The following is a 22,669-nucleotide window of genomic DNA, read 5'->3' as shown; positions in this document are numbered from 1 at the left end:
CATGCAGCAGAGCAGCTGCTCTTAGTTATTAATCAGTGTTGTGATAGGGCATAGTCCATTTATATTCTCCCCAGTGCACTCCCAAAATGCTGGTGATAGTTCTTAGTTCCTGCTCTTGTGAGAATCTGTCATCTCATGTGAGAACCTGTCAGTCTGTGATATATCCATGATTCTGAGACCCTGCTTGACTGATTTCCTGATCTGAACCAGCTAGCCTTGTATTCAGATTGTGGTGTGGAGTTTCCACACAGGCACTGGCTTGTCTACATTTCTTTACTGTATCCACCTTGTGCATTGTTGCATTTGCAAATAATTTGTATTTACAGTCTTGTTGTTCATAACACCGTGTGCATTGTTGCATGTACTTAGTGATTGTGCTAATATTCCAACCTGTGCATTGTTGAACTCACATGCACTCCTTACTTATTCCTCAGTCTGTGCCTTAGCATAGTAGTAAGGTTGATTTTGGTAAACATCTCACCGTATATGCATTTACAGTAGACTTTGACATTAGAGGCTGTTTTGCTTAACTTATACCCCTTTTCCACTAGCTCTTAGAAACACGGGTAAATGTGCGGGGGCGCGCATTTACCAGTGTTTTGCCCTAGTGGAAAAGGGTTCCCCGGCAAATTCCCGGATCAATTGATCCGGGAATCCTACCCGGCTAGCTGTCTAGTGTGAACGGGAGCCGTGTCGAGGCGACACGGCTCCCATTCGCAGTGTATAGGGAGGGCGGCGCTGGGAGATCATGTGATCTCCCAGCACCGCCCCTGCCGCGTCAGTAGTAGCGTCACCAACCCGGAAATATGCCGGGTTGGTGAGCGCTGTTCAAAAGGGGCTGTAGCACGGGTCGCAGCCGTGTCAGGCGACACGGCTGCGAACCGTGCTTTAGTGGAAAAGGGGTATAAGAGTAAATCATGTAAAAAAAGATCACTAGACCTCATACTGTTTATAGTAATCCTGATGGCAGAAATTTGAATTTATTACATACTTAACTAAATGGTGGAACAGAGGGCCTAATTGAGCATGGATTGCTGTTCAAAGAATTTGCAAATTGGCCAATTATCAAATGACACGCAAGGGGTAATAGTGATAGAAATTACGTACAGATTATAATCGCAATGTAGCCGCTGTTTGACTCAAAGTTTCTAGGCATTTCTGGGTGGAAACCTGACATTTTCTGGGTGTGTCAGAAATAATGCAGGCGTGCCTGGAAGTTTTTTTAGGGGGATCTCTGACGTCAGTGCAGACCACTTCATGGACATCTCAGTCTCAGATTAGCTGCAGCCTCAGACCTACTCACATTTTTTCAGACGCAAAATAATCTTCGTTGTTCCAGAAATTGCATATACATCTGCGAATAGATAGCCAACTGTGATGTATTTGCAAACTTGCATGGAGCGTTTCTTCTTTCTGTCAGGATGGCGCCTTCTACTCACGGACAATTGCTTTTTCTCAGAATAATGATCCAGGCTGAATAAGGCCCATAGTCAAGTCCCAGGTGTTACAGTAAGCAAGTGAGCAATGCCCACTTTTGGGTCCATTGTGTTTAATGACATTAATTAAAAAAGACACCCATGGAAATTCTAAAATGTCAAAGATTTGCATGTGTAATATGTAGGGACTGTAATACAATCCCAAACAATCACTGTATCACATGGTACTACAAAATGGTTGGTGAATGTGACCTTATGACACAGACTGAGAGGATGGATAAAAAGGAGGTAACCCATACAATAATAGTTTCAGAAGTTGTTTGTGAAAAACAAGATAACCACTAGAACTCAACAACCAGGTCTGGTACTGTAAATATGGTAAAAAATACTTTTGTTGAGTTAGCTACCACAGCAGCAGGTAGTAATGCATTCTATGTAGGGCCATCTCAGCATGTAGGAAACACATACAAAAGTTATTTCTTCTGTATCCCTCTCTGTGAAATAAAAAAACATTGGCTTGTTGTAGGCCTACATTGTGTTGTTCTGTGAAATTCCATTTGAATTACTGTGGGCAACACACCCAGATTATAAATCTGGAAAGTTTCATGCAGCAAAATATAAAATAGAGGTGCGACCTAGTGCTTTACTATTACAATATTACTGGGCCCACAACATCAATCTCTGGGATATATTGATACTTGAATAAAGCACCTTCAAGTACTGTAAGTGACATAGGGTCCAATATGTTCTGTATCTGCAAATCTGTATTTGAGATTATGTATTCTTATTTCCTTGCAATCTCAGTGCTATTTGAGGGGATTGACTTTCCATTACATACCAATATCACAATGGGGACTATTCAGAGTTGTTAGCAAACCAAAAAAGTTAGCAATTGCCCAAAACCATGTTGCACTGTAGGTGGGGCAGATGTAACATGTGCAGAGAGATTTAGATTTGGGTGTATTATATTGTTTCTGTGCTTGGTAAATACAGGCTTGTTTATTTTATTTAGTTTGGGTGCCATGAGGATCGTGTTTGGGAACCATTGGTCTAACCCATAAAAACAGTCATTAAAATAGTGGATTTTATTTTGTTCCTTTCAGGGGTCATTTATAAATAATCTGGTTAGAAGAAAAAAAGTTTGAAAATGACCAATGGCAGGATGTGATGGAGTCCGAGATTGCGGGAGGTTTGGGATCCCGTCTGATGTCAGACTTTTTTTTAAAGGGGCATACAGTTACAAAGCAAAACCATGCCTTTTAAGTGATTGCCCTTTAAAAAATTGTGCAAACCAGTTTTTCAGTGGCAGCTTAGTAGTCACATCCAATATTTCCCATTGGAGAAGTAATCTGAAACCAATAATGACAAGAAAAACGCCTCCTAGTGCAATATGACAGTTTCCACCATGAGTCTGGTCAAAGAACAAGATACACACGTACCATGTGTTAAGGCAAAAAGTATAACCCTTTGCTCAATATAGAGTTATGGATTTCACAGCAAATCCCAGTAGCTGAAGTTCATAATCACAATATCATGACACCATGCATCATGAGGCGATAACAGGGAATTGTGATATTTAAAACTAAATTTTATTAAATGTGGAACTAAACATACTGCACATTTTAGTTTAAAATGGAGAGCTTATCTGAACATTAGAAATAGCAGCAGATGTCCTTTGAACAATCCAAAAGAAAAGATTCCTCAATGCATTTCATCCATTCAATTACTGTAGGACTTTATCAGGAGGTGACCTTGACAAAGGGGCACTTATACCCCCTTTCAACCAAAAAAAACCCAATAACCCAGGTCTGACCTAGGTAATTGAATGTGATTTCAAGACATGTCTCAGCGGCTTGAAACCCCATTCACACTGCAGGCTGGAACCCAGTTATTGGCTGATCTTCGCTCTGCCAGTGCTTGGAGATGACATTATCTCCAAGTGCCAGTGAGCCTGCTCTCCCTCATATGTACACCACACGATTACCTTGGTCCTTCCAAGGTTTGACGCTGGTAGCTAATATGGTCGGATTCCCAGTTGCATGTCCCAGCTTATCTTTGTCAGACCCTTTCTCACCAACTTGGACCCAGGTTTCCCAGGCGATAACCTGGGATATAAGTTTAGTGGAAAAGGGGTATTACACTTACCTTCATAGGAAGATGCAATGTACAGTAGAAGCAACTTTTGTTGTGGTGATGCCAGGGAGAGTGAGCTATAATCATACCTACAAATCATCCCATTATGCTGCAAGACAGTGGTCTTGCAGTATATTTTGTTCAGTCGGGGGAGAATTTGAAGGACTCAGGAACCCTAATGTGTGAACCACTGAGATAACCCAGGTTTAAGAGAGTATAGCTATTCACTCTTCTTGTCATAACCAGGGGTGTATCTTCCTATTGGCCAGGATGGCACTCACCAGGGGCGCCAGCCGAGGAGGGGCGCCATCCAGAGGTGCCACCCGCGGGCAGTAGGTAGATTCTCTTTTAGAGGCAGCAGCTATCCCCCCATCCCCGTGTAGTTCCTCACCAGCAGAGATGCCCAGTAATGATCATAGTGCAGCAGCAGCTGCTGGGGGGTGTAGTTTATGTAGAGTTTCTTGTCTGTATTGTGGTGCGGTGCTGGACCCCGGTGCCAATTACAGTGGCTGCTGCTGCATTCTTTGATTATTAAAGGGCATCCCTGCTGTTGAGGAACTACACAGGGGTGGGGGGATAGCTGTCGCATCTAAAAGTGAATCTACCTAAAAGTGCTGCCTTTATTAGTAAAATCAACATGGGGCATATATGTGTCTGGCACTGTCGGGGCATACCTGTCTCTGGCACTGTGGGGGCATATGTGTATCTGATGCTGTGTAGGCATACGTGTATCTGGCACTGTGGGGCCATACGAATGTCCGGCACTGTGGGGGCATACGAGTGTCTGGCACTGTAGGGGCATACGAGTGTCTGGCTCAGTGATGGCATGTGTATCTGGCACTGTGGGGGCATATGTGTATCTGGCACTATACTCTGAGGCATTATGTGTATCTGGCACTGCACTACTGGGGTCCTTATGTGTAACTGCCACTATACTGGGGGGCATTATGTGCATCTGACACTATACTGGGGACATTATGTGTAATGAGAACTACTGTGGGTATTGTGTCTAAGGCTGCTAATTGTGTGTGTGCACATGTGTAGGGGGTGTGATTATATATTTATAGTTTGATATCATACTATAAAATTGTGAAGCCACACCCACTTTCCCAGGAGCGTGCACGCCTTCCCATATATATATATATATATGTACTACTGTGTGGCATAATGTGTATAAGGGGTACTACTGTGTAGCATAACGTGAATAATGTACATTACTGTGCTGTGTCATGTGAGTAAGGCACACTACTGTGGTGTAATTTGAATTGGGGTACTACTGAGTTGCCACGCCCCTTTTTTGGCACACGTGCCTTTCCTATTTCAAATATGGGGGGGCACCAGTCCTTTACTTTGCCAGGGGCGCTCGGACACCTAAATACACCCCTGGTCATAACCTCCATCCGGCACATATTCTTACATTTTTTCCAATTACTGTTATACTGTAACTGGAAGGAACTTTCTATGGTGCAGCTATAAATTGGCAGCTGCAGTAAGTATGTTCCCAGTAAATGTATTCAGGTGTTTTGCAATGTCAAGAATAGGTTTCAATTGCATTAAGGGAAAAGAGTTTGGAGTTAACAGGAAATACTTTTACATGTTATGTGCACAATATATCATATGCCACACCAATCATAAGACAATCACCATCCAATTAATGTCAGCCAAGCAGGATGACAGAGCAAACACTAAATCAGCCACAATCAAAAAGGCATAGTAACAAAGTAATATGATTTTATGCAAATATATGCAAACTACATTGCCACTTATTCATTATGACTGTATATGATCCAATATTTGCATCATCCGTCTACCAATCAGACAATGTATGGTGACCAGCAAACAGCAAGTATTCTAAAAGAAAAAAATATATATTGTTTCCCTAATCTGAATTATGTATGATGTAACATGGTATAGAAGAAGGTTATGATTCACAACTTAATAAGCTTATTAGTAGTAAGGTTTTACACTGAAATAATAAACTGTGTAAGAAAAGTACTTATACTGTAGATGATCTATATACACTGATACAAGGCATACATATGCTGTATATGCACTGATTAGGAGCATACAGATGCTGTATATACACTGATGAGGGGCATACAGGTGCTGTATATACACTGATACAAGTCATATATATGCTCTATATACACTGATACAAGGCATACAGATGCTGTATAAACATTGATTAGGGGCATACATATGCTGTATATACACTGATACAAGTCATATAGATGATGTATATACACTGATACGAGGCATACAGATGCTGTATATACACTGATAAGGGGCATACAGATGCTGTATATACACTGATACAAGTCATACAGATGCTGTATATACACTGATTAGGAGCATACAGATGCTGTATATACACTGATGAGGGGCATACAGGTGCTGTATATACACTGATACAAGTCATATAGATGCTGTATATACACTGATACAAGGCATACAGATGCTGTATATACATTGATTAGGGGCATACAGATGATGAATATACACTGATACAAGTCATATATATGATGTATACACACTGATACGAGGCATACAGATGCTGTATATACACTGATTAGGGGCATACAGATGCTGTATATACACTGATACAAGTCATACAGATGCTGTATATACAATGATACAAGGCAGCAGATGCTGTATATACACTGATGAGGGTCATACAGATGATGTATATGCAATGATGAAAGTTATATACTGTAGATGCTGTATATACACTTGTGAGAGATGATGGATGGCAGAGCTGCTCTGCTGCAGACAATACACAGAGATAGAATAACTGAAAGAATGCAGTGTGGAAGTGTAAACGTCATGTGGGGGCAGGGTCACGTGTCAACAAACAAAGCATTCCCCGTGTCAGCCCGCCAAGAATCTCACTGGTAAGCCCTGTGGCCGACCCACCTCTGCTTGTGTATGATTAACTAGACAGGGGTTGAAATTTGCTCCATTGGATCTGAAAGCTTGTAGCACTTCCTCCCTTCCGTGTTTGGTTGTTTCCTGTCTGTGCTTGTGTTGCTTGTTGGTGTGCTGCTGGATTTGTGTTTGCTTGAAGGCTTTGCTTATCAGTGGCAGTATCCAATGCCAGGAACAGGTTTCACTGGTGCAATGTCAGACTATAACTACAGTGCTGTATTGTAATTAGTGATGTGCACAGGACATTTTTCGGGTTTTGTGTTTTGGTTTTGGATTCGGTTCTGCGGCCGTGTTTTGGTTTCGTACGCGTTTTGGCAAAACCTCCCTGAAATTTTTTTGGCTGATTCGGGTGTGTTTTGGATTCAGGTGTTTTTTTACAAAAAAAACTCAAAAACAGCTTAAATCATAGAATTTGAGGGTCATTTTGATCCCATAGTATTATTAACCTCAATAACAATCATTTCCACTCATTTTCAGTCTATTCTGAACACCTCACACCTCACAATATTATTTTTAGTCCTAAAATTTGCACCGAGGTCACTGGATGACTAAGCTAAGTGACCCAAGTGGCCGACACAAACACCTGGCCCATCTAGGAGTGGCACTGCAGTGTCAGACAGGATGGCAGATTTAAAAAATAGTCCCCAAACAGCACATGATGCAAAGAATAAAAGAGGTGCAATGAGGTAGCTGTGTGACTAAGCTAAGCGACCCAAGTGGCCGACACAAACACCTGGCCCATCTAGGAGTGGCACTGCAGTGTCAGACAGGATGGCACTTCAAAAAATAGTCCCCAAACAGCACATGATGCAAAGAAAAATGAAAGAAAAGAGAGGTGCAAGATGGAATTGTCCTTGGGCCCTCCCACCCACCCTTATGTTGTATAAACAGGACATGCACACTTTAACAAACCCATCATTTAAGCGACAGGGTCTGCCACACGACTGTGACTGAAATGACTGGTTGGTTTGGGCCCTCACCAAAAAAGAAGCAATCAATCTCTCCTTGCACAAACTGGCTCTACAGAGGCAAGATGTCCACCTCCTCCTCATCCTCCGATTCCTCACCCCTTTCACTGTGTACATCCCACTCCTCACAGATGATTAATTCATCCCCACTGGAATCCACCATCTCAGGTCCCTGTGTACTTTCTGGAGGCAATTGCTGGTGAATGTCTCCATGGAGGAATTGATTATAATTCATTTTGATGAACATCATCTTCTCCACATTTTCTGGAAGTAACCTCGTACGCCAATTGCTGACAAGGTGAGCGGCTGCACTAAACACTCTTTCGGAGTACACACTGTAGGAGGGGGGCAACTTAGGTAAAATAAAGCCAGTTTGTGCAAGGGCCTCCAAATTGCCTCTTTTTCCTGCCAGTATACGTACGGACTGTCTGATGTGCCTACTTGGATGCGGTCACTCATATAATCCTCCACCATTCTTTCAATGGTGACAGAATCATATGAAGTGACAGTAGACGACATGTCAGTAATCGTTGGCAGGTCCTTCAGTCCGGACCAGATGTCAGCACTCACTCCAGACTGCCCTGCATCACCGCCAGTGGGTGGGCTCAGAATTCTTAGCCTTTTCCTCGCAGCCCCAGTTGCGGGAGAATGTGGAGGAGGAGCTGTTAACTGGTCACGTTCCGCTTGACTTGACAATTTTCTCACCAGCAGGTCTTTGAACCTCTGCAGACTTGTGTCTGCCGGAAAGAGAGATACAACGTAGGCTTTAAACCTAGGATCGAACACGGTGGCCAAAATGTAGTGCTCTGATTTCAACAGATTGACCACCCGTGAATCCTGGTTAAGCGAATTAAGGGCTCCATCCACAAGTCCCACATGCCTAGCGGAATCGCTCTATTTTAGCTCCTCCTTCAATCTCTCCAGCTTCTTCTGCAAAAGCCTGATGAGGGGAATGACCAGACTCAGGCTGGCAGTGTCTGAACTGACTTCACGTGTGGCAAGTTCAAAGGGTTGCAGAACCTTGCACAATGTTGAAATCATTATCCACTGCGCTTGAGTCAGGTGCATTACCCCTCCTTTGCCTATATCGTAGGTAGCTGTATAGGCTTGAATGGCTTTTTGCTGCTCCTCCATCCTCTGAAGCATATAGAGGGTTGAATTCCATCTCGTTACCACCTCTTGCTTCAGATGATGATAGGGCAGGTTCAGGAGTGTCTGCTGGTGCTCCAGTCTTCGGCACGCGGTGGCTGAATGCCGAAAGTAGCTCGCATTTCTTCGGGCCACCGACAGCATCTCTTGCACGCCCCTGTCGTTTTTTAAATAATTCTGCAACACCAAATTCAATGTATGTGCAAAACATGGGACGTGCTGGAATTTTCCCACATGTAATGCACGCACAATATTGGTGGCGTTGTCCGATGTCACAAATCCCCAGGAGAGTCCAATTGGGGTAAGCCATTCTGCGATGATGTTCCTCAGTTTCCGTAAGAGGTTGTCTTCTGTGTGCCTCTTATGGAAAGCGGTGATACAAGGCGTAGCCTGCCTAGGAACGAGTTGGCGTTTGCGAGATGCTGCTACTAGTGCCGCCGCTGCTGTTCTTGCTGCGGGAGGCAATACATCTACCCACTGGGCTGTCACAGTCATATAGTCTCCACTATAGTCATATATGCTCCACTTGTCCACATGTCCGTGGTTAAGTGGACATTGGGTACAACTGCATTTTTTAGGAGACTGGTGACTCTTTTTCTGAGGTCTGTGTACATTCTCGGTATCGCCTGCCTAGAGAAATGGAACCTAGATGGTATTTGGTTCCGGGGTCACAGTACCTCAAGCAATTCTCTAGTTCCCTGTGAATTAACGGTGTATACCGGACACACGTTTAACACCACCAAAGCTGCCAAGACCTGAGTTATCCGCTTTGCAGCAGGATGACTGCTGTGATATTTCATCTTCCTCGCAAAGGACTGTTGGACAGTCAATTGCTTACTGGAAGTAGTACAAGTGGTCTTCCGACTTCCCCTCTTGGATGACGATCGACTCCCAGCAGCAACAACAGCAGTGCCAGCAGCAGTAGACGTTACACTCAAGGATGCATCGGAGGAATCCCAGGCAGGAGAGGACTCGTCAGACTTGCCAGTGACATGGCCTGCAGGACTATTGGCTTTCCTGTCTAAGGAGGAAATTGACACTGAGGGAGTTGGTGGTGTGGTTTGCAGAAGCTTGATTACAAGAGGAAGGGATTTAGTTGGCAGTGGACTGCTTCCGCTATCACCCAAAGTTTTGGAACTTGTCAATGACTTCTGATGAATGCGCTCCAGGTGACGTATAAGGGAGGATGTTCCGAGGTGGTTAATGTCCTTACCCCTACTTAGTACAGCTTGACAAAGGCGACATACGGCTTGACACCTGTTGTCCGCATTTCTGTTAAAATAATTCCACACTGAAGAGGTGATATTTTGTGTAATTTGACCAGGCATGTCAATGGCCATATTCGTCCAACGGACAACAGGTATCTCCCCGGGTGCCCGACTTAAACAAACCACCTCACCATCAGAATCGTCCTTGTCAATTTCCTCCTCAGCGCCAGCAACACCCATATCCTCATCCTGGTGTACTTCAACAGTGACATCTTCAATTTGACTATCAGGAACTGGACTGCGGGTGCTCCTTCAAGCACTTGCAGGGAGCATGCAAATGGTGGAAGGCACCACCTCTTCCCGTCCAGTGTTGGGAAGGTCAGGCATCGCTACCGACACAATTGGACTCTCCTTGGGGATTTGTGATTTAGAAGAACGCACAGTTCTTTGCTGTGCTCTTGCCAGCTTAAGTCTTTTCATTTTTCTAGAGAGAGGATGAGTGCTTCCATCCTCATGTGAATCTGAACCACTAGCCATGAACATAGGCCAGGGCCTCAGCCGTTCCTTGCCACTCTGTGTCGTAAATGGCATATTGGAAAGTTTACGCTTCTCATCAGACGCTTTTAATTTTGATTTTTGGGTCATTTTACTGAACTTTTGTTTTTTGGATTTTACATGCTCTCTACTATAGCATAGGGCATCTGCCTTGGCAGATGACGTTGATGGCATTTCATCATCTCGGCCATGACTAGTGGCAGCAGCTGCAGCACGAGGTGGAAGTGGATCTTGATCTTTCCCTATTTTACCCTCCACATTTTTGTTCTCCATTTTTTAATGTGTGTAATTATATGCCAGTAAATATATCAATAGCAATAGCCTACTGTACCTTACTGCTATATATTATATACTGGTGGTCAGCTAAATTATGCACTGTCCTACTACTATATATACTGCGCTCAACTTAAATGCACTACAGGTATGGATGGATAGTATACTTGACGACACAGAGGTAGGTAGAGCAGTGGACTTCTGTACCGTACTGCTACATATTATATACTGGTGGTCAGCACAATTATGCACTGTCCTCCTACTATATAAACAGCGCATAACTTAAATGCACCACAGGTATGGATGGATAGTATACTTGATGACACAGAGGTAGGTAGAGCAGTAGACTACTGTACCGTACTGCTATATATTATATACTGGTGGTCAGCAAAATTATGCACTGTCCTCCTACTATATATACTGCGCACAACTTAAATGCACCACAGGTATGGATGGATAGTATACTTGATGACACAGAGGTAGGTAGAGCAGTGGACTACTGTACCGTACTGCTATATATTATATACTGGTGGTCAGCACAATTATGCACTGTCCTCCTACTAAATATACTGTGCACAACTTAAATGCACCACAGGTATGGATGGATAGTATACTTGATGACACAGAGGTAGGTAGAGCAGTGGACTACTGTACCATACTGCTATATATTATATACTGGTGGTCAGCACAAGTATGCACTGTCCTCCTACTTTATATACTTCGCACAACTTAAATGCACCACAGGTTTGGATGGATAGTATACTTGACGACACAGAGGTAGGTAGAGCAGTGGACTACTGTACTGTACTGCTATATATTATATACTGGTGGTCAGCAAAATTATTCACTGTCCTCCTACTATATATACTGTGTACAACTTAAATGCACCACAGGTATGGATGGATAGTATTCTTGATGACACAGAGGTAGGTAGAGCAGTGGACTACTGTACCGTACTGCTATATATTATATACTGGTGGTCAGCAAAATTATGCACTGTCCTCTTACTATATAAACTGCGCACAACTTAAATGCACCACAGGTATGGATGGATAGTATACTTGACGACACAGAGGTAGGTAGAGCAGTGGACTACTGTACCGTACTGCTATATATTATATACTGGTGGTCAGGAAATTTATGCACTGTCCTCCTACTATATATACTGCGCACAACTAAAATGTACCACAGGTATGGATGGATAGTATATTTGACGACACAGAGGTAGGTAGAGCAGTGGACTACTGTACCATACTGATATAATACTGGTGGTCACTGGTCAGCAAAATTCTGCACTGTCCTCCTACTATATACTACAATGCAGCACAGATATGGAGCATTTTTCAGGCAGAGAACATAGATATTTTCAGCACACTGAGCACAGATATTTGCAGCACACTGAGCACAGATATTTGCAGCACACTGAGCACAGATATTTGCAGCACACTGAACACAACTGAGAGAACGCTGCACATCTTCTCCCTATCATCTCCAATGCACGAGTGAAAATGGTGGCGACGCGCGGCTCCTTATATAGAATACGAATCTCGCGAGAATACAACAGCGGGATGATGACATTCGGGCGCGCTCGGGTTAACCGAGCAAGGCGGGAGGATCCGAGTCTGCCTCGGAACCGTGTAAAATGGGTGAAGTTCGGGGGGGGGGTTCGGTTTCCGAGGAACCGAACCCGCTCATCACTAATTGTAAGGCCCCTTTCCCATTGTAATTAGAATAACGGACCTGGGCATGTCGGCAAGGAATGTTCAACTGGGAGGTCTTCTCACAATTTAGGATCTGTGTTGGGAACATAGATGTGCCTAACCACCATTGTCCTTGCCCTGTTCTTATGTGTAATAGATAAGCAATGCTTTTGTACGTTAAGTCAATAAAAAATGTCATTAATGAAAGTTAATCACCTTTAACTGCCAATCATTGTATATTCACACCTCCCATCTGTCTGTCAAAGTAAAAAATATTACATAAAGAGAACATACAAACTACACACATATAAGTCGCTATACTTGCAAATATGCGCAGCGAGCACAGCAATATATGGTAACACACGCATTTACACGGACATGCCACAGAGATGGATTCTACACTTATTTCATGCAGTACATAATTGTGGTGGTATCAAGCGCCAGACAGATGATTTAGAATTGTATATAATGAAGTAATGTCATGAATGTGTATTATTTGAACGAAACAAGATAGACCAGTCATGTGTACTATTGAAGCAACCAGATTGATGTGTAGATTCATTTGATGCTTGTTGTGAAGTTGTGGGACATTGCAGCGGATAATTATGATTAAATGTATAAAAGCTAAAATCACTCTTATTAGGACAGTGGACAGAAAACTCAGGACAGCCCTTTGGATGTCTTCAAGGCTGAACCTGATTAGCATATACAAAGGAACTGGTGACTCATCGTGAATCCCTCCCCCAGAAACTAGATAACACATTGATCACACCGGAGCTTAGTTGCTTTTTGGTCTCAGAGGATGAAGGAGTTGCTGGCAGATCAGTTCCTGTTTTTATTTACAGAGAGAGAGAGAGAGACACATAAGATGCATTGGAGGGAATGGTAATTGTATCGCTGGCCTGTAACTGTAATTGTATGTAACTGTATGTTTTAACTGCTTACTTTGTGAGTGTAACCATGAAACTATATGTAAACTGTACTTTGTAATATATATTAAATCCATATCCTTTTAATAACAAATATATACATCAATGAGCTTTGGAAGTCAGATAATGTGTGGGTGTATTGTTTTCTCTTATGGGATGCAGTGTTTTGCAATGTATAGCGCACATTCATGGGATATGGTAATAAGAGGTGCAGGCGTTTACAATATATATTAGAGCGGGCATTTTAAATATTTGTGAGAAATCAATTTGGCATTCACATGTCCCATATTTTTTACACTGTCCTGCTGTCCCACCTGACGGCCGCAGTGGTGGGGGAATTTGGATGACTCTTGTCGCTCTGCTCTGTGTAGCAGGGAGACAGAGGGACTGGAGGCATCGCCAGCAGCTCACAGAGTGCTGGGCATTCCCACACAGTCACGTAAATAGGGGCATGACATGTGATCACGGCATTTCTGTGAAGCCATTTCCCCTTTTTCTTGAGCCATGCAACTTTTTTGGGCATGCTGCTTCGACATGCGAAGGAGCCCCAAACGTTAGGGGTCCTGGCTGTTGAGAGGTATGGTATAGTTATTTTAATGCACTATAGAAAGATAATGTTATTTTGTGTTCTTCGGTTTAGATCAAGCTGTACAACAGTCACCAGCCCACATGCAGCTTTATATACAGCTCACAGAAAGAAACTGCATTTTATATAATTTTATTATTTATTTATTTTTATTGTACTATGCATTTGAGACTATATATATATATATATGTATATATATATATATATACATATGCTAGATAGGAATAACCAGCTGCGGCCCTACGACCGTTTCAACCACGCTTCTGCGGTTTTCCTCAGGGGTTTTTGCCCCTGAGGAAAACCACAGAAGCGTGGTTGAAACAGTCGTCGGGCCGCCGCTGATTATTATTGTGTTATGCTGTTGGACCAATAAACCCTGCTTAAATGTATTACTTTTTGCTGAGGATCATAACATAGGAGCAGTATCCTCAAAAGAAGTGAGCTATCATTTCTCTTTAATACCTTATCCGTTTTACAAGGGTGACCAAAGACAGAAGACACAGCTATAGAGAATATGATGCCAAAAACTATGTGTCGGAACATGCAGGTTCTGTCAGTTGGACGTCCAATAAACAAAAAACGAGCAGAGAAAACACATGGATATGGAGACAAGGAGGATGAAGCTCAGGTTCCTGTTATTTGCTTTGACAATTGGTGTATCTTGGTATGTCACAAAAAACCCTAATATTAGGACAGAAGTGATCCAAAGTAGACTGGAGAGAGAAGACAGAGCTACAGCAATGGCATCCAAATAGTCCAGACATTCTTCCAGTTTTGGGAAACATTGATCTTGTCTGTCATTGGGCCATTCTATATCCAGGCATTTTATGCAATTTTCACTGTCTGTAAAGACACAACTGTATATGTATTACATGCTGAATTCTAGCAAATTCCTGCCTTAGAAATAAGAATGGATAACATAATGTCTGTTTATTTCAAAACTCACAAAAAATTGATTACCATGTTGGTGACTGTATAGTTTTACATTCACCTACTGAGCATCCTTCATTATCAGAGAAATTATTAATAATCACTAATCAGAATGCAAACTATTTTACTGAAGACCAATACAAAAATTATTCATTTATTATTAGATAAACATCTAACATAAAATAACACTTCTTAAAACTCAGCATACAGTGGCCCACATTCCGAGATGATCGCTCGCTGCCGATTTTCGCAGCGTAGCAATCAGGTAAAAAAATGCAAAACTGCACATGCATAGGGGCCGCAGTGTGCACGCGTGATGTACTTTCACACAAAACTATGCAGTTTTACACAAGGTCTAGCGACTCTTTTTCATTGCTCTGTTGATCGGTGAGTGATAGACAGGAAGTGGGTGTTTCTGGGTGGTAACTGTCCGTTTTCCGGGAGTGTGCTAAAAAACGCAGGTGTGCCAGGTGAAAACGCAGGCGTGCCTGGGGAAACGGGGGAGTGGCTGACCAAACGCAGGGCGTGTTTGTGACGTCAAAGCAGGAACTAAATAGACTGAAGTGATCGCAAGGAAGGAGTAGGTCTGAAGCCACTCTGAAACTGCTTGAAAAAAAAAAACAGCACTGTACTGCTAACCTTTCGTTCGCACTTCTGCTAAGCTAAGATACACTCCCAGGGGGTGGCGGCTTAGCGTTTGCAATGCTGCTTAAAGCAGCTAGCGAGCGATCAACTCGGAATGAGGGCCAGTATCTGCCATAAAGCTCCAAGTTGACCCCAAATGGGCTACATATGTATTGCTCTTCAAGAAGGCCAATAGTAAATTAATAAAACTCAGGGACAACTTTGTGCCCAATACCATAAATTTGTAGATAAAACTGTGAATCAAATAAAAAATTTGTGACAGAATCGAAAAAATACAATCTTTGAATAACTGTCCTTATAACACTTATATGATGCCAAGTATTATTGTAAATATTTAACTATGTTTTAAATTAATTTTGTTACAGAATGAATATGATAAATTAAATGTGGAATGAAACTGGTATAGCCATCACTGCCAGAGCCATCTTGCAGGTCCATGCCCAGGACACCACCATGCCTTCTGATTTTCTTCCTGGCCACTCACCTGCAGTGGGCACTACAGAGCTGCTCACTTGAACTTTCCCTCCTTGACTATGGACTACTGTGGTCGCTGGACATCCAGGCTCATTCTCCACCTATCCACATCCTTTTCAAAGCCCTCCCACCTGCCAGCCTCACCAGGGATTGATGTGCCCTGCTGCCTGCAAAGTGGGGAAACCCATGGACTGCTTTTAGCTCATGTCTTCTTTAGCAGTTTCCTAATATTTGTGGCTGACCACTACAACTGAACTTCCTACCTTCTATAGCTTGAGCACTTCCAGATTCATTGGATCACAAGATACATGTGCTGAGGATCTCTTCTCCAGTGAGTAATCCCCTGGCCCTGAGCAAAGAATGAGAGGTGCCATATCTGGAGTGCCCCTGTTGAAACTCCTTCAGTTCAATGGCTGGGACTTGTAGTGCTATAGCTTTGAGAACCTTCTGGCTGTGTTATTCATTACCTCATAACCTCCATTAAATAATAACTTGCTGTCAGCCAGATTGTATCAACCAGGGTTAATGCATCGTGAGTGATGTTTCTTCCTCTCCTTTGTACTCCAGTAATTGGTCATTCTAATACCACCATGTTGCATATGTGATTTTGGCATCTACACATACAGTATAAGACCTATTTTATATACTGAGGAACATTTGAGAACCCATATTATTTAAACATTAAGTCCTGCTAATCTCTTCTTTAAGCATACCTCTCTGAAGATCACCATGCATCCTAAAAGGGCCACATTGTTCCCTTTATCTTATTTATCACCCACACCTCTCCTGACCAGGTGGTATCTAAACAGTCAGAGACAGCCCTAGTGGTGGCTTTACACTTGCCTGTATCTGCACTTTCTCTCCCATGCCTGTTCCACCAGCAGATGATCCGCTTACAATCCACATGTTACAACAGACAGAGAGGAGGGGGGTGCAAATCCCCACCCCTACATCAGATGCTTCAAGTCTTCCTTGCTGACATCACTGTTGACCTTTAGTCCACTGTTTCTAGATTTCTTAACTCACACTATTAACAAACAACTTTATTTCCACCCAATTAAATAAGCAGTATGAGTTAGTTCATTTTTTTTCCCTTTTCCCTACTTGTTTTTTTATTTACCTTTTTTTTCCATCTCCCCTTCCCTCCTAAATGACAGATGTTCACTAGATGTCTTAAGTCTACACCTTAGGTTCTTTATAATGTCAGGCAATGAATTGTTGCTCCCTTGTTGTAGCCCCATGGTTAAAATACCTATCAGTGACCTATTGGATAAGTGGATACTCTTTTACACCAGGCAGGTCAATATCATAGTTCTACAGGGGTCATCACATAAGGTGCAAGGACCCCAAGGGTGCACCATCACTGTCTGACATTGCACCAGTGAAACCTGTTCCTGGCACCTGGATCCTGCATTACTGTTAGGTAGTGCAGGCAGGCAGCTACAGCACTTCATTAAAAAGTAAGAGGCAAGCTCTGTCTGTTGTCACATGTTACACAGTGCAAGCCAGACTGCTGTGTACCTAGCTGAAACTCTGGGCAGGATGCTACTGCAATTTATACTGACACAATCCTCTGTGGCTGACCTGAAAGCACTGCAGGACATTTAGGGAAGAAAATACTGTAAAGTGGGTACTAGTTAGCTGCATGAGGACATGTGTAAAAATGCTGGTGTGTAGAGGATCAACTTTGACAAAGGTGCTGGGCATGATTGACATAAAAGTTGCTGGGCATGAGGAGCATATTAGAGAAAAGTTGTTGGGCATGGTGTTATATTAGAGAAAAGTTGTTAGGCATAGGGGCATAGTAAAGAAAAGTTACTGGGCTTGGGGGGCATGTTACAAAAAGTTGTTGGTCATGAGGGGCATGTTTCATAAAAGCTGGTTTGGGTGGGAAAATCTGTGATGTGTTGTGTGTTGCCAATCCCTCCTTTGACAAAAAAACAATGACAAATACTATGCATGGTGGGACATTAATCTACCTCCACAGCTCCATGGTGTCTCACCAGGCATTTCAGGGTACACTGTTACTAGGTAATTAGTACCTGCCTCTCTACCTCTCGGCACTCTTTAACTACCAACCACCAAAATGGGAGGGGAGTGTCAGTGTTAAATTTCTCCCAGGACACTAAAATGTCTAGTTATGGCTCTCATCATCTTCATCACCTGGTCCATACATGGATGTGGGACACAGGCCAACACTTCCCCCATCTAGACCATTGCATCTCCCTGAATATCAGTTGACTAACCCAGAAACCCTCAAAGACTTAACTGATACTTTTTCCCTTTTATGCCCAGACCAACTGCCCTTCCAATACCTATATTTTCACTTACTGGTGCACCTTGAAGGCTGTGCATGGCGGTACAGTACCTCCAATCAGAGGGGAGCCCAAATATAAGCATGTTACACAAAAACTCAGATCAACATGGAGACTACTCTCTGTTCATTCTAAAATAAGAATCAATACTCTCTCTAAATCCATTGTAATTGAGCTTTCACCCGTCTTTGACATACGTTTAACACAGCTGGGAATAAGGCTTCCAGGTTTTTGACTCATACTGTATACTTGGTCAAGTGTATATGCAGATAACAATCAACAGTTCAATTCAAACAGATTGAGTGCAACGGAGTGATATGAACAACTTACTACCTATTTGATTCTCGTGGATTTTCACTTTTAATAAAAGTACTGGTACAGTATATGAGAAATGTTCTATTAAATGTGTAGCTCCTAATATATTACTCTGATGAGGGGATTACTGGTAACCACAGTGACCGATAAGGGAAGTATCAGGTAAAGACCTGATGCTAAAACTATGAACCACAGTCTTTGTGATCATAACAGCCAGAACCAGTGTTGATCAGTATTTATACTCGTTGATATCAGTTTGATACAATACACTTACCTTATCTTTACGATATTGGTTAATTTACTGATATTCAAGGTTTCTGCATACGGCATATATAGAGAACAACACAACTGCAATTATTGGCGGAAATTTATCTTGAACATATTCATCCATCGGAAGCTAATTTTTCCAGGTTAATAATATAAATATAAATACTTACCAATGCACTATTCTTTCTCCAATACTAATTTACAAGTATATCTCTAGCCGCATTGAGATATATGAATGATTGCTAAATAAATACAGCAGACAGATAGCGAGCCTCATTTTTATTATCACTTTAAACACTTTATTTGTATTCGGCACTGAAATAAACATCACAGTCAGCTTGCCCGGTGCCCTCTAAATCAACTTTGCAGGTTGAAGATATAAGCACAATGAAGCGGCACTCCAGGACTTAATTCAAATAAACGGGTCAAGTCTCCCGATTTTGATGTGCAACGTTTCGGTTTTAATCACAAATCTTCATCAGGCATATGCCTGACGAAGGTTTGTGATTAAAACCGAAACATTGCACATCAAAATTCACTTGTTCACTGGCACTGGACATCACACCACGTCCATAGAGTGGCAGTTGGTGTGGCACCCCTATTGAAATTTTGGATTGTGCTGCATCCCTACCTCTCGGGCCACCACTGCCAGAGACATAGAGAGGTGTCCGTGGAAGTGGTACCATGGCTGTGCAGTGTAAGCAGCATTAAAAAGGGGAGAAGAACCAGGAGCAGCAAGCTAAGCAGAACGCTTTACTGTTACTGAAGACATCCAGCCTTTTGTGATGGATCACTCAGTGGGACAGATGTATGAGCATGGAGAAGGGATAAAGGAGTGATAAACCAGTGATAAGTGCAAGGTGATAATGCACCAGCCAGTAAGCTCCTAACTGTCATTTTTCAAATCCATAATGATTGGCTGGTGCGTTATCACCTAGCACTTTTCACTGGTTTATCACTTCTTTATCACTTCTCCAGGCTTAATACGTCTGCCCCAGTGTGTTGTAGAGAGAGGAGTGAGTGCAGCAGCATACTGTACACATTAATCCTCATCAGCCAAGTGAGAGACTCATAGAACCAGTCAGTGTGCCTCACATTTGAACTTGAGCCTTGTTAGTGTCTAAAGGCAATGCCAGTGAGGTAGCCTGTCTGATTCAAAAGTAATAAACACAGACATTAGTTAGGGGACAAGATAGTGGTATCAACAACCTCTAGTAGTTGTTATATACATTAGATAGATAGATAGATAGATAGATAGATAGATAGATAGATAGATAGATAGATAGATAGATAGATAGATAGAGGAATAAATTAATTCATTGCCGTCAAATTTTATTTATAAGGCAACTCAAATTGTGCATCACAATAAATTAAATACAAGTACAGCAAAAGGTGATACATGGCAGTGAAGACACAAAACACATTTGGGAGTGATTGGAGTGATCAGTAGGGTAAAAGAGATATTATGTTTTAGGTTTAGTAAAATGGAGGTCAATTAGAGGCTAATTTATTACCAAACCCTGATGCCCCCCCTTCACACACCTCCATAAATTAAGTATCACACTTGTGTCAATTTGCTATGGTGGATACAAAGAACAGAGCCAATTTGGTTTTGCTTTGGATCTGGAATGGCTGCTCCAATACAGCTGGCCATTGATCACTATACAGTAGCCAGTGACGGATCTACTATGAAACTACTGAAGCTTTAATTCCAAAGAACCCAATTCTTGAGGGGCTCTGGAGCAACTTTTTTTATTAATATGTAAAGTTGTTAACTAAGTCGAAGGTTATTTTAATGATAGTCATCACTCATCTTGCTTGTGCATTTTATCAACAAAATTCGATTTTCCCTCTCTTGTTTTTTGTAATGTATGTTTATAGTGTGTCACCAATAACACCATGACAACCAGGCTTCTAGTACAGCATTAAACAATATAAAATAGCAGCGCTTATGTGTGCACATTATTAAACAGAGATGGATTGGATGAAAAAGAAAAATTAAACATTTATTAAAATACTCTCATATAGCAATAGTAAAAACACATTCACCGACTTAGGCTGTCTATTCGATAGTGTCCGTTCCTTTTGAGAATTTTTCTGGACTACAATTGGTATGGGAATCTATATTTTAGGAGCTGATGATACAGTCCAATTGTTACATTACTGCATATGCTCCGCTAGAGGAAAAAAAAGGTCCCTTTAGGAAGTTCATTTAAATAGGAGTTGGTATCGGGGTTCTAGGTCCTCACCAGATTGCGGAGCCTTTCTTGCGGAATAGGCATGGAATTAGCCTGGAAGTGAAGGTGAGGGTGGCACCTGACGTGTTTCGCTACAGACCTTTGAAAAAGCTGCAGGATCTGCAGCGAAACGCGCCAGTGGCCACCCTCATCACCGACCACGTGCTGCAGTACCAGTGCCCGGACCATACTGGACTCTTAAATAGGAATTTCATATGGTGAATGGATTCACTTCCAGGCTAATTACATGCCTATTCCGCAAGAAAGGCTCCGCAATCTGGTGAGGACCTAGAACCCCGATACCAATTCCTATTTAAAGGAACTTCCTAAAGGGACCATTTTTTCCTCCAGCGGCGCATATGCGGTAATGTAACAATTGGACTGTGCCATCAGCTACTAAAATACAGATTCCCATACCAATTGTAGTCCAGTAAAATTCTCAAAAGGAACGGACACTATCGAATAGACAGCCTAAGTCGGTGAATGTGTTTTTTACTATTGCTATATGAGAGTATTTTAATAAATGTTGAATTTTTCTTTCTCATCCAATCCATCTCTGTTTAATAATGTACACACATTAGTGCTGCTATTTTATATTGTTTATTGCCATTTTTGTTTCTTACAGGACTGACTAATCCTGTGTTTTTAGCAGCAGCACTAGAACAGTGACCCAGTTTGCGACCGATCAATAACCTTGGTTATTTTGTTTTTCTTCTAGTACAGCATAGCTGCTATCACAGCTTGGATGTGTGTTGCTTAGTACCATGAGAGCTGCTGGGCGTTGTCTGGTTCTGTGATTTGCCCTCTGTAAAGGCCCATATTCACGGGCAGATGTGGGGAGAGATGAGTGCTGAGCAAACCGCTCAGCACACATCTCTCCCCCTATTCAGCACAGCGTGATGTGTGCTCAGCGTGCGGGAGACAGGGGGGTGCTCATTTCTCCCAGCAGGTGAAATGAGCGATGTGCTAGATTGAGTCTACATGCAGGACAATCTAGCACCAGTGATAGTGACGCGCAGGGCCGCACATCACTATCGCTGTGTGGGGTACACATGGACAGATCATGCTTAAAATCTAAGCAATCTAGTCAGATCGCTTAGATTATCGCTCCATGAGTACCCCCCTTAAATAGCATGAAACGTGAATCTGTTCTAAACTACAAATCCCATCAGCCTGCATAACTTCTCTATGTGACATTCCCAGGAATGACAGACCATGAGAGGGCCCATCCTAGGATGGAGGCTGGGAGAAACAAAAGGTGAGAAGGAGCCTACAACAGTAAAGTAATTGTGCTGATGCTGAGCGGGGATTACTGAAGAGAGGGGAGGAGAGAGAGTGATGTGCGGTGATTAATAAGTGGGGTACTGTGAGGTTATTATTAAAGTGGGTGCTGTTAGGTGATTTTGTAGGGGAGAATTCAAAGGGGCCAGGGGGTATGCTGTAACCAGGGAAGGGACTCACTGTATGGCCAATTTTTAAGGACTCTACCCCACCACCCCGCTCTCTGCCATTTTCTGGTTGTGAAGTGGCTACATAACAGTTCAGTAGGAAATCGGAAACAATAGGATAGACAGTAAAAGTCATTAAAACATAAATAAAAATAGTAGATTAGATCAATCGATCA

Source organism: Pseudophryne corroboree, chromosome 1, assembly GCF_028390025.1.
Source record: "Pseudophryne corroboree isolate aPseCor3 chromosome 1, aPseCor3.hap2, whole genome shotgun sequence".
Classification (NCBI taxonomy): domain Eukaryota; kingdom Metazoa; phylum Chordata; class Amphibia; order Anura; family Myobatrachidae; genus Pseudophryne; species Pseudophryne corroboree.
The sequence above is the reverse complement of the archived record's forward strand: the minus strand, read 5'-3'. Positions refer to the sequence as shown.